The sequence below is a fragment of the Bombina bombina genome, chromosome 1, assembly GCF_027579735.1.
Source record: "Bombina bombina isolate aBomBom1 chromosome 1, aBomBom1.pri, whole genome shotgun sequence".
Classification (NCBI taxonomy): Eukaryota; Metazoa; Chordata; class Amphibia; order Anura; family Bombinatoridae; genus Bombina; species Bombina bombina.
Window position 1 is genome coordinate 603,019,304 of NC_069499.1, and position 14,670 is coordinate 603,033,973.

General features: G+C 39.6%; 1 protein-coding gene across 1 annotated transcript in view; it reads left to right on the top strand.

Moving 5' to 3' along the window:
* Positions 1-14,670, top strand: part of FRMPD3 (FERM and PDZ domain containing 3) — a 204,232-nt gene that overhangs the window by 174,780 nt on the left and 14,782 nt on the right. The gene's annotated exons all lie outside the window — the stretch shown is intronic.

Genomic DNA, 14,670 nt, shown 5'->3' on the forward strand with positions numbered 1-14,670 from the left:
TAGTGCTACCATAAAAGGTCTATGTCAAACTGAATCTAACACCTATTTCCAAGAACCCGCATCATCCACCATTACAAAGAGATCCACAACATATAACTTCATCACACACACACAAGAACTCCTATAATCCTTCCCAGAAAAAAATACCCACCCTAAGAAATCCCCCATCTTAAGGGACACACCATCTCAACCCTAAGTTTCCTATCTTGACTACCCAGAGTAAAACCCCACAAACATAAGAAACCCCTAAATCAAGTACACACAAATCAAATTTATACCACAATTTACTCCTGTCTTCACTGCTTTAATACAGAACCCAGTCTAACTCATCTGCATCAAAAATTGATGCTTTTTTTTTTAAGCCCTTAGTGCTCATCATCAGACTTTGGTCTGGATGTTCTAAAGCTTGCCATATTATTGCTATGTTGTAAAGGTATCAGCATATTTGAAACATTATGTGTAATGTTCAAAAGTGATTGAATCATTGTTTGAAGGTTGTCTCACAAAGAGGCGTTTTTTTAGACCACTTTACTGTGTAATGCAATAGTTCTCTTCCATTTGTGGAATGTTTAATACTGCAGCCTCACCATGTGCAACGAGGGTTAGTGTAATTAATCCTTTTGTACATTGTGTAATGACAATAACAATTTACATATGTTAATTTGATCTCTTTATTCCCAAACAATAGTAAAATGCTTTTATATCATTTTAACTTTGTTTATTGTATTATTGTTTAATTTGACGGTTTTGTTCTAGAAACAATACAGGATATTAATATCTAGCAGAAGAAAAATTGCAAAAATTCTAACATTAAAACTATTGAGCCACTTCAATAACGCCAAGCTACAAGTTCTCACTGTACAGGATGGGATCCTGCAAGTAAACCTTATTCTGTACAGTGAGAACTTACAGAAAGGTGTGATTGAAGCTGTTTGAGTTTCAATGTTAGAAATCTCTCAACCTGATTTATATAGGAAATGTTAACCCCTTCTCTTTGCCTAAAGTACCAAAGAGCCATTGTTTTTTTTTTATTTACCTATGAAAACTATATATATGTTCATAAAAGTAAAAAAAAGAAAAGAGGCAATAAGAATAAGTAAGAATAAAGGAGGAATTGGGAAAAGATAGCTCTATCCAGCACTAAATCCTTAACCCTATAATAAACTTATCACTTTAAGGTTTTGAAATATATCACAAATGATAGTACACAGAGGATTGCTACAAACAAAACATCAGTTTATTGCTAAATGCAAATAATTAATACAAGAACCTGCAGCAATAATTGTAATTAACAGAAAAAAACAACTGTTGTTGTATTACCCCCTTGAATAATTACCATCTGAGTATTGAAACAATTAGTCCCAGGAAACTCAAAGTCCAAAATTAATGTCCCAAAATAATTGGATTCCAAGATTAAACTATAATTATATTGGGGATCCCCTTTCTGAAGCAGTGGACATCGATATGAACACAGTCCTTTTAACATGCAATTTGTATTTGTTTTGAAGATGCAAATAATATATCACTTGAAAACCCAGTCACATTAATAATGGCTGTGATTCCTCCATACAGCCACTTTGTAACGGAGCTCACATATAGTACTCACTCAGGTTGTTTGTCAGGTTGCTTGATGTAAAGTTCAGTGGAGCGCATACAATACCTCCCTTGCTGACATGGAGCAAGCTTCCAATCCACACCTTATTGATATACAGCTTGCTTGCTTATCAACCACACCTTATTGATATACAGCTTGCTTGCTTATTAACCACACCTTATTGATATACAGCTTGCTTGCTTATCAACCACACCTTATTGATATACAGCTTGCTTGCTTATCAACCACACCTTATTGATATACAGCTTGCTTGCTTGTCAACCACACCTTATTGATATACAGCTTGCTTGCTTATCAACCACACCTTATTGATATACAGCTTGCTTGCTTATCAACCACACCTTATAGATATACAGCTTGCTTGCTTATCAACCACACCTTATTGATATATAGCTTGCTTGCTTATCAACCACACCTTATTGATATACAGCTTGCTTGCTTATCAACCACACCTTATTGATATACAGCTTGCTTGCTTATCAACCACACCTTATTGATATACAGCTTGCTTGCTTATCAACCACACCTTATTGATATACAGCTTGCTTGCTTATCAACCACACCTTATTGATATACAGCTTGCTTGCTTATCAACCACACCTTATTAATATACAGCTTGCTTGCTTATCAACCACACCTTATTGATATACAGCTTGCTTGCTTATCAACCACACCTTATTGATATACAGCTTGCTTGCTTATCAACCACACCTTATTGATATACAGCTTGCTTGCTTATCAACCACACCTTATTGATATACAGCTTGCTTGCTTATCAACCACACCTTATTGATATACAGCTTGCTTGCTTATCAACCACACCTTATTGATATACAGCTTGCTTGCTTATTAACCACACCTTATTGATATACAGCTTGCTTGCTTATCAACCACACCTTATTGATATACAGCTTGCTTGCTTATCAACCACACCTTATTGATATACAGCTTGCTTTCTTATCAACCACACCTTATTGATATACAGCTTGCTTGCTTATCAACCACACCTTATTGATATACAGCTTGCTTGCTTATCAACCACACCTTATTGATATACAGCTTGCTTGCTTATCAACCACACCTTATTGATATACAGCTTGCTTGCTTATCAACCACACCTTATTGATATACAGCTTGCTTGCTTATCAACCACACCTTATTGATATACAGCTTGCTTGCTTATCAACCACACCTTATTGATATACAGCTTGCTTGCTTATCAACCACACCTTATTGATATACAGCTTGCTTGCTTATCAACCACACCTTATTGATATACAGCTTGCTTGCTTATCAACCACACCTTATTGATATACAGCTTGCTTGCTTATCAACCACACCTTATTGATATACAGCTTGCTTGCTTGTCAACCAAACCTTGCCAGTGTTGCTCCTGTGGCTGCAGAGTTCCTGGGTGTTGCGTCCTGTCCACTGCTGCTTGGACACACTGCTGCTTGGTCACACTACTGCTTGGTCACACTGCTGCTTGGTCACACTGCTGCTTGGTCACACTACTGCTTGGTCACACTGCTGCTTGGTCACACTACTGCTTGGTCACACTACTGCTTGGTCACACTGCTGCTTGGTCACACTACTGCTTGGTCACACTACTGCTTGGTCACACTGCTGCTTGGTCACACTACTGCTTGGTCACACTACTGCTTGGTCACACTGCTGCTTGGTCACACTACTGCTTGGTCACACTACTGCTTGGTCACACTGCTGCTTGGTCACACTACTGCTTGGTCACACTGCTGCTTGGTCACACTGCTGCTTGGTCACACTACTGCTTGGTCACACTGCTGCTTGGTCACACTGCTGCTTGGTCACACTACTGCTTGGTCACACTACTGCTCGGTCACACTGCTGCTTGGTAAGTGCTTAGCTAAGCGTTCAGAGCTTAGCTATCTCTAAACCGCTAAGCACTTACCAAGCAGCAGTGGACAGGACACAACAACACCCAGGAACTCTGCAGCCACAGGAGCAACACTGGCAAGGTGTGGTTGATAAGCAAGCAAGCTGTATATCAATAAGGTGTGGTTGATAAGCAAGCAAGCTGTATATCAATAAGGTGTGGTTGATAAGCAAGCAAGCTGTATATCAATAAGGTGTGGTTGATAAGCAAGCAAGCTGTATATCAATAAGGTGTGGTTGATAAGCAAGCAAGCTGTATATCAATAAGGTGTGGTTGATAAGCAAGCAAGCTGTATATCAATAAGGTGTGGTTGATAAGCAAGCAAGCTGTATATCGATAAGGTGTGGTTGATAAGCAAGCAAGCTGTATATCAATAAGGTGTGGTTAATAAGCAAGCAAGCTGTATATCAATAAGGTGTGGTTGATAAGCAAGCAAGCTGTATATCAATAAGGTGTGGTTGATAAGCAAGCAATCTGTATATCAATAAGGTGTGGTTGATAAGCAAGCAAGCTGTATATCAATAAGGTGTGGTTGATAAGCAAGCAAGCTGTATATCAATAAGGTGTGGTTGATAAGCAAGCAAGCTGTATATCAATAAGGTGTGGTTGATAAGCAAGCAAGCTGTATATCAATAGGTGTGGTTGATAAGCAAACAAGCTGTATATCAATAAGGTGTGGTTGATAAGCAAGCAAGCTGTATATCAATAAGGTGTGGTTGATAAGCAAGCAAGCTGTATATCAATAAGGTGTGGTTGATAAGCAAGCAAGCTGTATATCAATAAGGTGTGGTTAATAAGCAAGCAAGCTGTATATCAATAAGGTGTGGTTGATAAGCAAGCAAGCTGTATATCAATAAGGTGTGGATTGGAAGCTTGCTCCATGTCAGCAAGGGAGGTATTGTATGCGCTCCACTGATCTTTACATCAAGCAACCTGACAAACAACCTGAGTGAGTACTATATGTGAGCTCCGTTACAAAGTGGCTGTATGGAGGAATCACAGCCATTATTAATGTGACTGGGTTTTCAAGTGATATATTATTTGCATCTTCAAAACAAATACAAATTGCATGTTAAAAGAACTGTGTTCATATCGATGTCCACTGCTTCAGAAAGGGGATCCCCAATATAATTATAGTTTAATCTTGGAATCCAATTATTTTGGGACATTAATTTGGGACTTTGAGTTTCCTGGGACTAATTGTTTTAATACTCAGATGGTAATTATTCAAGGGGGTAATACAACAACAATAGTTGTTTTTTCTGTTAATCACAATTATTGCTGCAGGTTCTTGTATTAATTATTTGCATTTAGCAATAAACTGATGTTTAGTTTGTAGCAATCCTCTGTGTACTATCATTTGTGAAATATTTCAAAACCTTAAAGTGATAAGTTTATTATAGGGTTAAGGATTTAGTGCTGGAAAGAGCTATCTTTTCCCAATTCCTCATTTATTCTTACTTATTCTTATTGCCTCTTTTCTTTTCTTTTTCTGACTTTTATGAAAATACACAAATTCACTATAGCCTAGCACCAGTATTTGTTACAGGAAATGTTAAGTTTTAACTAGCTATTTATTCACAGAATTAAGAAATTATTGTAAAATTACCCCAAAAAAGTAAAAAATAAATGATATAAAAAGATGAATTATCAAAGAAAAAAAAAAGATGAAATATCATATTCCACAAAAAATATAGCTTTCTAACTGTAGGAAAAAAAGTGTTCAATGGCATCCTCTGATTCAACTAAGACCAAACATTTATATATGTATTTATTATTATTTTTTATTATTTTACAGTCTTCATCTGCAACTATGTCTATAATGATTCTGGGGTAACTATCACTTGGTATAGCAGAACTGAACAAATTCTCAAAATTAACCCCCAAAATTACATATATTTTCTTTCATAAGGTGGTGAGAGACCACAAGTCCATTATTCCTGAGATTCAACTCTTGGCCACTAGGTGGAGGTAAATATTCACGAAACTGCAAGAGCACTCAATCCCTCCCACCTCTCTAGTAAGCCAATTTTAATTGTTTGCATCACAGGAGGTTAGTGAAGAATTTAGGTGCTCCAGATTCTTGTTGAGAGGAGTCCTCAGACCGATTTAAGGCCCATTTTTCGTTTAGAGAGCCGCTACAGAAAAACAGAGAGAAGTTTGGAGTATAGGGGTAGTGACACAATTTCTCCCGGTAAAGGAGTTAGTCACAAGCCTGCTACAAGTGTTGCAGGGACTGGTCCCATAGACTCCTCCTGTTGGGTCATCCATATACTCCTTATAGTGATCCTCTGCTGTGACATACACAGCACTGCACAGGCTATTTACTGGAAAATGTAATTTCTGCAGACTGTAAGACCAGATAGCCCACAGGCTATTAGTAGGTACAGTAGTGACGCAGTACATCATAGCCGGGGACAACTTTCTTAGACAGTTTACAACACTCAAATTACTAGTCTCAAATGAATTCAGTGTAATGTTTCCTTGGGAAATTATAGTTTTTACTGTGGAGGCTTATTTGATTTTGAAAGTCTTTTATTGCATTTTTTGGATATTTGCTTTGTAAAGGGATTTTTAATTTTTGTCAGTTTTTTATGAGTCACGTTTCTGATGGTTATGTATAGCGCACTCCTGCTTTATGTGCGTTACCTAATATTCCTAATTGCATGGAGACAATGCACGTTGGCCTTATTGCACTCCTGCACGTTAACGAGTCACGTGGTCGCCTAGAGATAGTACGCTTCATGTGTCCTCATTGCCATCATTTCTCTGGAAAAATGTTTTGACAACACAGTGGTTGAAAATGTTCCTGTGCGCCGGCTTTGTTAGATAATTACTTCAGCAGGTTCCTAATATTCTTATATACATAGCTTTAATGTGTGTCAGACTAATTGTGCGTATTCTTTTATCCTGTGAGTCACGCGGCCGATTAGAGAGAGCGCGTTTCATATATCATATGTCCACATTACTTCTCTGCTACAATATTTGGGCAGCGCAGAGTTTAAACATTTTTCCCATGCTATATGACTTTTCTGTGAGCGCTGTATCTATTAAAGGGACAGTAAACACTTGACTGTTAAAAATCCTTAAAACTAACTGCTACTGAATAATTATAATAAACTGAGCACAGTTCTCTATGCTGGAAGTTCAGTTTACCTCAAACATTTCAAGAAAAGTGTTTTCTTAGGGGATACTGATCCAGTGCTTGATGTGACTATGTATGACGCCATATTGTGACAGCACAGCAGTCATGTGATACACACAGCATATTTACATATAATGTATGCTGAGGAAGCACAGCTGCAGCACTTGCTCACTATTATGCAGAGCTTGTGTTTCAGTTTATGTTGAGAATCCGTTACTGAAATGCAATATTTTATTAACATACAGGTAGATTACCAGTTATATGGTATTTTCAGTGTTAAAACAGCACGGCAGCCATTACAAGTCTTGTCGGTATAGGTGTACCGCAAGCCTTTTAGCCTGTAACGCAACGTCAGTACCGCACTCGTAAAAATGACGTTTTTTTAATGGAATTCTCATAGCCCTGGTATTACGAGTTTTGCGGGGAGGCTAAAAAGTGAGCGTTACACTCTAAAATGACAAGAGCTGTAACGCCATCTAAAGTCAGTAGTTATGAGTGTTACACTACAAATCTGTAACATAAAACTCATGACTAAACTGCTACAAAGTACACTAAACACCCATAAACTACCTATTAACCCCTAAACCGAGGCCCTCCCGCATTGCAAATACTATATTAAACTTATTAACCCCTAATCTGCCCCTCCAGACATCGGCGTCACTAAAAAAAATAATTAACCCCTATTCTGCCGCTCCCCATCGTCACCACTATAATAAACTTATTAACCCCTAAACCTCCGCCCTCCCGCATTGCAAACACTATTTAAATATAATGAACCCCTAATCTGCCGTCCGCCCACATTGCCCCTACTATACTAAAGTTATTAAGCCCTACACCGCCACCACTATAATAAATCTATTAACCCCTAAACCGCAAGCCTCCCACAACGAAATATACTAAGGTACATTAGTAACCCCTAAACCTAATGCCCCCCTAACTTTATATTAAAATTACAAATAATCTAATAGCTCTATCAAAATAAAAAAGCCCACCCAAAATAAAACAAAAACCAATCAGTCTAATGTTGCTCTTGCCTCTAAGGGCGTCTATCCTCTCTTTGTTTTTTTACAAGGGAGTTCTTCAGATTTCCCTCCAGGTTTTAAATATTTTGTAAGCTCTACTGTCTCTGAAATGTTGGTGTCTATGCCTTCTCCAAGTAAGTGTAAAATATTTTAGTTTAACAATCAACTTTCAACTTACTATCACCTAGATAACGTGTTTTACGCTATACTGGGTGCGTAAATAATGCAATAAAATGAGCGGCATTGCACTTTCCATAGCACTGCCATTATGAGTTACTGAAAAACCTCCTTGTGCTGTGCGTTATGGTACGTTAAGCTCCATACCGCACAAAAGCCAAGGGCTGAGTTTACTTGCTTGTGCACGCTTTACCCCATAGACATCAATGGGGAGAGAGTGTAAGAAAGAAAGTAACACCTGCGATCACGGAATGGCAAATAACCGTAAAACAACCCCATTGATGTATATGGGGAAAAGAAAGTTACGTTTAAACCTAACACCCTAACATAAACCCCTAGTCTACATACCCCTAATCTGCTGCCCTCGACATTGCCGACACAAAATAAACCTATTAATCCCAAATCTGCCGCTCCCTGACATCGCCAACACTAAATAAACCTAATAATCCCTAATCCGCCATCCCCAACATCGCAGACTTTAAATAAACCTATTAACCCCTAATCCCCCACTCCCCGACATCGCCGACACTAAATAAACCTATTATCCCTTAATCCAGGACCGGCGATGACATCCAGCGCGGAGCGTCCTCTTCATAGATCACCACCGACAGTGAAGTTTGAAGGCAAGGTACCCGTTTTAAAATGGGGTACCTTGCATTCCTATTGGCTGACATTTTTTAAATCAGCCAATAGGATGAGAGCTACTGAAATCCTATTGTCTGTTCAAATCACTATGAAGAAGCCGGGTAGGGGCAGTATAATACTTTATAATATTATATCATTTTCTGCTATCTAAAGCACAAATTAATTTTGATGCATATGAAGAGGGGTTTTCATCATGCACATCATCTGTTGGCACATGAAGGGGTATTGCTGATCAAACACTGTTTTCAGCAATCCCCCTCACTACAGGCTGGGGTTTGTTGGTGGCCTAGTGGGCAGCACTCCCAGGCTTTATGGGAGTGTTAGTGACGTGAAAGAAAGTGCGGAGCTGCAATAACTTGAATAAAAATAAATTTTATTGATACAAAAAGATAAAATGTGAACGCATCCAAGAAAGTACAAGGCGTACCACCTAGACTGGCGTGTTAGTGACGTTCCCACATATGCACGTGGTGACATCACAAAGGGGGCAGAACCAGGAAGCTCACTGTAGCTGCAAGGGAGCTGGCTGGAGGGAGGTTCTTCAAACCCCTCAATCTCAGCTCCTACAGAAGCTAAAGACCTCAAAGACCTCTCATTTGAAAGAGAATACCCTGCTCTGTCAATGTCGGTGGTCTTGGGGCAGTACCACACAAAAGATCTTTTAAAAGTGAAGTAGAAAAAACACATGGGGATTTGCTTGGGAATGGCTCATACAATGCCTTGCAAAAGTATTCACCCCCCTTGGCATTTTTTGTGTTTTGGTGCCTCACAACCTGTAATTAACATGGATTGTTTGAGGATTTGCATCATTTAATTTACAGAACATGCCCACAACTTTGAAGATGTTGTTTGTTTGTTTTTATTGTGAAGCAAACAAATAGGACAAAATAACAGAAAAAGTCAATGTGCATAACTATTCACCCCCCCCCCTAAAGTCGATACTTTGTAGTGCCACCTTTGCGGCAATCACACCTCCAAGTCGCTTTGGATAAGTCTCTATGAGCTTGCCACATTTTACCACTGTGATTTTTGCCCATTCCTCCTTGCAAAACTGCTCCAGCTCCTTCAAGTTGGATGGTTTGCGCTTGTGAACAGCAATCTTTAAGTCAGACCACATATTTTCTATTGGATTGAGGTCTGGGCTTTGACTAGGCCATTCCAACACATTTACATGTATCCCCTTAAACCACTCAAGTGTTGCTTTAGCAGTGTGTTTGGGGTCATTGTCCTGCTGGAAGGTGAACCTCCGTCCTAGCCTCAAATCACGCACAGAGTGGTACAGGTTTTGCTCAAGAATATCCCTGTATTTACCACCATCCATCTTTCCCTCAACTCTGACCAGTTTCCCAGTCCCTGCTGCTGAAAAACATCCCCACAGCATGATGCTGCCACCACCATGTTTCACTGTGGGGATGGTGTTCGTTGGGTGATTTGATGTGTTGGGTTTGCACCAGACATACGGCTAGATTTAGAGTTCTGCGGCCAAAGGGATGCGTTAGCTACGCATGCTTTTTCCCCCCCCCGCACCTTTTAAATACCGCTGGTATTGAGAGTTCACAGAAGGGCTGCATTAGGCTCCAAAAAGGGAGCGTATAGCATAATTTACCGCCACTGCAACTCTCAATACCAGCGGTGCTTATGGACGCGCCCAGCTTCCAAAACGTGCTCGTGCACGATTCCCCCATAGGAAACAATGGGGCCGTTTGAGCTGGAAAAAAGTCTAACACCTGCAAAAAAGCAGCGTTCAGCTCCTAACGCAGCCCCATTGTTTCCTATGGGGAAACACTTCCTAAGTCTGCACCTAACACCCTAACATGTCCCCCGAGTCTAAACACCCCTAACCTTACACTTATTAACCCCTAATCTGCCGCCCCCGCTATCGCTGACCCCTGCATATTTTTTTAACCCCTAATCTGCCGCTCCGTACACCGCCGCCACCTACGTTATCCCTATGTACCCCTAATCTGCTGTCCCTAACACCGCCGACCCCTATATTATATTTATTAACCCCTAATCTGCCGCCCACAACGTCGCAGCTACCTACCTACAATTATTAACCCCTAATCTGCCGACCTTACCTCGCTGCTACTATAATAAATGTATTAACCCCTAATCCGCCTCACTAACCCTATAATAAATAGTATTAACCCCTAATCTGCCCTCCCTAACATCACCGACACCTAACTTCAAGTATTAACCCCTAATCTGCCGACCGAACCTCACCGCTACTCTATTAAATGTATTAACCCCTAAAGCTAAGTCTAACCCTAACACTAACACCCCCCTAAGTTAAATATAATTTTTATCTAACAAAATTAATTAACTCTTATTAAATAAATTAATCCTATTTAAAGCTAAATACTTACCTCTAAAATAAACCCTAATATAGCTACAATATAAATTATAATTATTTTGTAGCTATTTTAGGATTAATATTTATTTTACAGGCAACTTTGTATTTATTTTAACCAGGTACAATAGCTATTAAATAGTTAATAACTATTTAATAGCTACCTAGTTAAAATAATTACAAAATTACCTGTAAAATAAATCCTAACCTAAGTTACAATTAAACCTAACACTACACTATCAATAAATTAATTCAATAAAATACCTACAATTATCTACAATTAAACCTAACACTACACTATCAATAAATTAATTACATACAGATACCTACAAATAAATACAATGAAATAAACTAACTAAAGTACAAAAAATAAAAAAGAACTAAGTTACAAAAAATAAAAAAATATTTACAAACATTATAAAAATATTACAACAATTTTAAGCTAATTACACCTACTCTAAGCACCTTAATAAAATAACAAAGCCCCCCAAAATAAAAAAAAATGCTCTACCTTATTCTAAAATACAAATAGAAAAGCTCTTTTACCTTACCAGCCCTTAAAAGAACCTTTTGCGGGGCATGCCCCAAAGAATTCTGCTCTTTTGCCTGGGAAAAAAAACATACAATACCCCCCCACCAACATTACAACCCACCACCCACATACCCCTAATCTAACCCAAACCCCCCTTAAATAAACCTAACACTAAGCCCCTGAAGATCTCCCTACCTTATCTTCACCACGCCGGGTATCACCGATCCGTCCAGAAGAGGCTCCGAAGTCTTCATCCAAGCCCAAGCGGGGGCTGAAGAGATCCATCATCGGGCTGAAGAGGTCCATCATTGGGCTGAAGTCTTGATCCAAGCGGCGGCTGAAGAAGTCCATCATCGGGCTGAAGTCTTGATCCAAGCGGCGGCTGAAGAAGTCCATCATCGGGCTGAAGTCTTCTATCAAGCGGCATCTTCAATCTTCTTTCTTCCGGATCCATCTTCATCCAGCCGACGCGGAACATCCATCCTGCCCAACGACTTCCCGACGAATGACGGTTCCTTTAAATGACGTCATCCAAGATGGCGTCCCTCAAATTCCAATTGGTTGATAGGATTCTATCAGCCAATCGGAATTAAGGTAGGAAAATTCTGATTGGCTGATAGCGTTTTCTTTGATGGCCGAAAAGTTAAATTTTAGTCTCATCAGACCAGAGCACCTTCCTCCATACATTTTGGGAGTCTCCCACATGCCTTTTCACAAACTCAAAATGTGCCATTTTGTTTTTTGCTGAAAGTTATGGCTTTCTTCTGGCCACTCTGCATAAAGCCCAACTCTATGGAGCGTACGACTTATTGTCGTCCTATGTACAGATACTCCAGTCTCTGCTGTGGTATTCTGCAGCTCCTCCAGGGTTACCTTAGGTCTCTGTGCTGCCTCCCTGATTAATGCCCTCCTTGCCCGGTCCATGAGTTTTGGTGGGCGGCCGTCTCTTGGCAGGTTTGCTGTTGTGCCATGTTCTTTCCATTTGGTTATGATAGATTTGATGGTGCTCGTGGGGATCATCAAAGATTTGGATATTTTTTTATAACCTAACCCTGACTTGCACTTCTCAACAACATTGTCCCTTACTTGTTTGGAGAGTTCCTTGGTCTTCATGGCAGTGTTTGGTTAGTCGTGCCTCTTGCTTAGGTGTTGCAGCCTCTGGGGCCTTTCAAAAAAGGTGTGTATATGTAATGACAGATCATGTGACACTTAGATTGCACACAGGTGGACATCATTTCACTAATTATGTGACTTCTGAAGGTAATTGGTTGCACCAGAGCTTTTTATGGGCTTTATAACAAAGGGGGTGAATACATACGCACATGTAAATTTTTCAGTTTTAAGTATATATTTTTCTCATTTCACTTCACCAACTTAGACTATTGTGTTCTGATCCATCACATAAAATTCAGATTAATAAAACATTGAACTTGAGGCTGTAATGTAACAAAATAGGTAAAAAGTCAAGGGGGTGAATACTTTTGCAAGGCATTGTAAATAGCAAAAAAGTTCAAAATTGTCTCAGCACTGGGGTGAAAAAAGGTTTAGCAGTGAAAGGGTTAATATTTGCTAATTTTAGCTTAATATTGGCTGAAATGGTAGCCAGGTAATGCACCCATTAAAAAGGTCCTTGGGAGAATGCTGGAAGTTTTCTTATTTAGTTTGCTTTGCAGCAGCCCAGGGGCGAAACTACAGGGGGTGCAGAGGTCGCAGGTGCAACTGGGCCCCTGAGGGTGGGGGTCCAGCTTAAAAAAAAAAAAAAGAAATTTTTATTTTTTTTTATAATTTTTTTTTTTTTTTTAATAAAAAACATTAACCTACCACTGCCTGCACTGATATCATGTGAATGTGACATGACTACAGGGGTTAGTGTTTCTGTTATACCCATTGGTGTTTATGTGTGTGTGTATGGTGTGTGTGTGTGTGTGTGTGTGTGTATGTATGTGACTGTGTGTGTATTTATGCATGTATGTGTGTTTGTGTATGTTTGTGGAACCAGCAAATTACAGACCTTGTTACTACAGCATGGGGGGGCAGGGGGTAAACAGTGTCACTATACAGTACCACTATATACAGTATGGGGGGGTGGACCATGTCACTGACTACTATGGTCACTTTATAAAGTACTGGGCGGGTAGGTTCAGGCCAGCCATCTCACCGGCAGATTACAGACTGTGTCACTAACTTACTATAAACAGTACTGGGGGGTTAAATAGTGTCACTATATATATACAGTAATAGGGGGTCAGACCATCTCACAGACTGTGGCCACAGGGTACCTCCTTTTGCAGACATGTAATCTGATTCACATTTTGTTCTGTGTTAAATGTAAAAAAAAAATCACCTTTTTTGGAGGGGGGAGGGGTGGTGGTGGGGCCCCTTCTTAGATTCTTGCACCTGGGCCCTGTGGTTTCTAGTTACGCCTCTGCAGCAGCCTCTTCTCAGTGGTATATAGACATGTGTGCCGCTGAAAAATGTGTTTAGTTTTCAATTAGTTGAAAAATTATTTTGTTTCGGCAAATTAGTTACGTTCCATGAAATTGGTTTCGGATCCGTTCGTTTTTTCAGATCTATTCTTATTTCATGTGCATTATTGTATTCTGAAGTAAGTTATAGAATAATGCATATGAATAAAGAATGGATCCGAAAAAACAAAAGGATCTGAAAAAACGATTTAATGTTACGTAACTATACTGTGCTGGTGAATGCCGAATGCCACCCACGCCGCCACTAAATAAAGCTATTAACCCCTAAAGTGCCATCCCCCCACATTGCCAACACTACCTAAACCTATTAACCCCTAAACCACAGCCCCTCCACATCGCCGACACTAACTAAATCACTAAATAAAGTTATTAACCCCTAAAGCACCGTTCCCCGACATCGCTGACACTTACTAAATCTATTAACCCCTAAACCGCACCCCCACATCACCAACACTACCTAAACCTATTAACCCCTAAACCGCCGTTCCCAAGCATCGCCAACACTACCTTAATCACTAAATAAAGTATTAACCCCTAAACCGCCGTTCCCCAACATCGCTGAAACTAAAACTATTATCCCCTAAACCGCACCCCACCCACATCACCAACGCTACCTAAACCTATTAACCCCTAAACCGTTGTTCCCAAACATTGCCAACACTAACTAAATCACTAAGTATTAAGGTGAAAGTAAATCCTAGCGTTTTACAAACGCTAGGATTTACTATTGAAACAAATAAAGGGGACTTTCATTCATAAAGTATAAGGTACTTCATCTAGAAA